This window comes from Morus notabilis, unplaced genomic scaffold (assembly GCF_000414095.1).
Source record: "Morus notabilis unplaced genomic scaffold, ASM41409v2 Scaffold2765, whole genome shotgun sequence".
Lineage (NCBI taxonomy): Eukaryota > Viridiplantae > Streptophyta > Magnoliopsida > Rosales > Moraceae > Morus > Morus notabilis.
This window is the reverse complement of record NW_010363424.1, coordinates 3,721-7,405: the sequence shown is the minus strand read 5'-3', so window position 1 is coordinate 7,405 and position 3,685 is coordinate 3,721.

Genomic DNA, 3,685 nt, shown 5'->3' with positions numbered 1-3,685 from the left:
TTGAATCAAATTGATTTTATCCTACTCAGGAAAAAAAAAGAAAAAAAATTGATTTTATCCTAAAAATATGTAATTAGGATGAGAAAAAGTGTAAACCGCAGAAAGGAACGTTAAATATATATTGAATCCGAGTTCGGCAAGATAGCTGAACTTACCTTCTCGCTGACCTAAAACGTGAGTAGTATTTCTAGAATTAGGTTTTATACCGAAACTATATGGGGATGCACTATATATGTTAATTATGATTGAGATTATATGACGAACCATAACTTAATTTCACGGCGTAATAAGCCACATTCAGTTCAATAATTTAATTTCATGGGTCATTTTCTGTTAGGTATTGCCAAACATGCATGCCCTACGTTTGGCCGGTATCTTATCAGAAAATCCCCTAACGGTTATGTTGAGAAACCCTATAATCAAAATTTTTTTCTTGGTTAAAAATTAAATTTGGGTATGTTAATATGAATGTCTTAAAACAATTGCTTCTGAGTAGGGGTGACAATTCGTGTCACGTGTTGTGTTCGTGTCGTGTTTTAATCATTTTTTTTTTAAATTTACAGTCAGCCCGAACACGACCCGTGACACGAAATTTTTTAAAAACCGCAACACGAACACGACACGACCACTTTATGAGTTGACACGACACGACCTGAAAATGACCCGTGACACAAAATTAACACGAAAATTGTATATTTTTATTTAGTTATTTTACATATTAGAAATAACTTAAAATTCATAATACACTAAATTACAATAACATCCATTAAAATTAAGCAAATAATAGTATACGATTTTAAGTATAACTATCATGATATCACAAGTTCATAATAAAATTTAAAATATGAAATGAAAAATATATGTATTTTTTAGTTTTTTACGAGTTTCGTGTCGTGTTCAGGTTAGGCGGGTTCAACCCGAAATTGACCAGTGTTTTTCGTGTCAATTTCAGGTCAACCCGATTTTGACCCGAACATCTTTTTTCTCAACCCTAACCTGTAAAATTCGTGTCGTTTTCGAGTCGTGTCATCGTGTCGTGACCCATATTGCCGGCCTTACTTCTGAGGACCCATTTTTAACGGAAGCATTTTTTTAAACCTAAGATTGAAGCAAGTTTGGTTGGGATCGATCGTGTTCTTAAACAATATTTTTAATTTTGAAAACAATAAAACAAATTGCGATATGGAGAAAATGATTTGAGAAATTTGGGTGGGTGGCGTTACCTACAATAAAATATAATTGGAGTTTTCAAAAATTAGGGAAATAACTATTTTTTCTTTCTTTCTTGGAGTTAAGATTTCTCCCATTCTTTTTTTGCCAACATCATACTACGAACGGGTTGTAGAAGGTGAGAGGGAACTTGATGGCGGGATTAAGGCATTGACCCTGTTATTGCCGATATTGGGAGGATGACGGTGATAGAGAGAGAGATGAGAAAACAAAGAAAGTGTGATAGCCATCAATCTCTTGAGGCACAAGGCCAAGAAAGAGTAAATTGTGCAGTCGCACATCATTTGGGGATAAAGATAGGTCATGGTTTATAAGGAATAACACCACATTCTAATGGTGTGAGGCATTTTGGGGTAATGCCCAAAAGTAAAACTTTACGGGCTCAAGCCTAGAATGGATAATGTCATACTAGGTGGGAGTCCGGGTCGTTAGAGAAAGCTAGGGTTTGGACTGTATTTAGGCTTTTAGGCTAGGGTTTGGTTGTTGAATGCAATCAATTAATGTAAAGGGCTTTTTTGTCTTTTCATAGTTATCATTTTTTTAAAACTGTCCTTGTGGTTAATTTTAAAAAACAAGGATCAAGTGTCAACTACATAAAGAATAATGCTAAAGACACCCGGTCAAATTCCAATTAATTTTTTTAAGTTCTTCATCTGATTTTTTTTTTCTTTTTAAACTTGGGATCTTAGTATTTTAAGACTTAGGGCTCGTTCACTTCGCTGATCCGAGTTTGTAATTTGAGTTGAGATGTGATTTTGTGTGAGAGCTTTTTACTGTAGCAAAAAAGTTAGATATGACTGTTTCTGAGAGCTTTTTACTGTAGCAAAACTCGAATCGGCGAAATGAACGGGACCTTAGTTTGATTTTAACTTTATGTTTTAATCTTTGGGGCTTTGCCCTCCTGGTCTTCAATTGAATTGACAAGTTGCTCTTGAACTATTAATTATGGAAAGTAATCTCTCTTAAATTAGTGAAATGGCAAGTTGCCCTTGAACTTTTAAATGAAGTTATCTCTCTTAAATTAGTGAAATGTTGCAGAATGCTCTCGAATTGATAATGGTGATAAATTTAAAAAGAAATGCTGTTAATAAAAATAAATAGATTAGACAATGGGTTTCTAGTAAACCGTCATCTAATGTGCAAAGAAAATTGTCGCACGGAGTTGTTCTGTATTTAGAGTTCGAAACGACATAGGACTTTTCTATGTAATTGTTTCATAAAGATTGGGGCATTTGGAGAAGAAGATTCAAGAGGGTGATATTTTACAAATTTTCAATTTTTGTTAATTTTATTTATTTTAAATATTCTGAAATGGCGGTAAAGTTTTTATTGCAGGTGCATGGCGGTTCAAAGGAAATTGTTATAGTGTGCTAAAGAGTTTCTGAAGTAAGGCTTGGGATGCGCCTCACGCGTGGACCACAGGGCCATAAGGCCTTACCTCCCCCTCCCTGTGCAAGGCACACAAGAAAGTGTTCAAACCTCAAGGTCGTGAGGCCTTAAGAGAATTCAACTGGTGCTCACGTATGAGTTATTTCAAGAAGAGGAAAATAGCGAGAAGGATCGAGTAGTTTTGTAACGTTTTAATCATCTAACAATTTTTTTTTTAGTATGATTTTTTTTTTAAAGACTATCTATCATGTGTTGGATTTGGTTTTTCAAAAATTTTCAAAATCTCATTCTGTTGCATATCATGGTTTACATAACAAACCTATTGTTCCTGTCTCTGAGTCTTGGACTGTCATCAAGTTTTGCAGTATCATTAGCTCTCTGAAGTTTTTCCTACTCTTAGATCTTTGATTGTAAATGTTTGTGTACATGGTTGTAATATTGTATAAAAATTAGGTTGCTGAGCATTAAAGAACTCAACTTTAGCATTTCTCTAGATTGTATGGTCCTCCTCTTATGCAGTTTTCTTCTGCTTTCGGCAATATTAAATCCACTTGACAAGACTTTGAACTTTTGTTTTATGGAACAACTATTTAAGTTGTTTGTGAAGAGCAAAAAGTGAAGAAGATAATTAGAAGTTGTTAGAATTTTGTTAGTTGGGAATGTTTTGGCAATGGATTGTAAAATTCAAAAACAGGTACAATCAGCAATTGGTGCTTTTGAGGTGATCATGAAGAGATTTAATCAGGTTGATTGTTTCAGATTTGTAGTGTTTTTAATCATGGAAAGCAGATTTAGGCAATGAAGTTTTAGAGAAGATTTGAGAGATTTGGTGCAATCATGGAGATAGCTGTACATTTGATGGGAGAGTTATTTGAGGAAAGAATTTTAGATTAATTGGCTTAATGGGCTGATTCTAGTGTTGTGAAAGTGAGGTGGTTTGGGAATTGTATTTTGGGTATGTGAGGAATTGATTATTGAAGTTCGTCCTTCGGAAAAAAGGATTAGTAGCTTTCGGGAGGAAGCGCATTGCCAGCCGAAGGGAGTTTGCCTTGCAGTTTGAAGATGA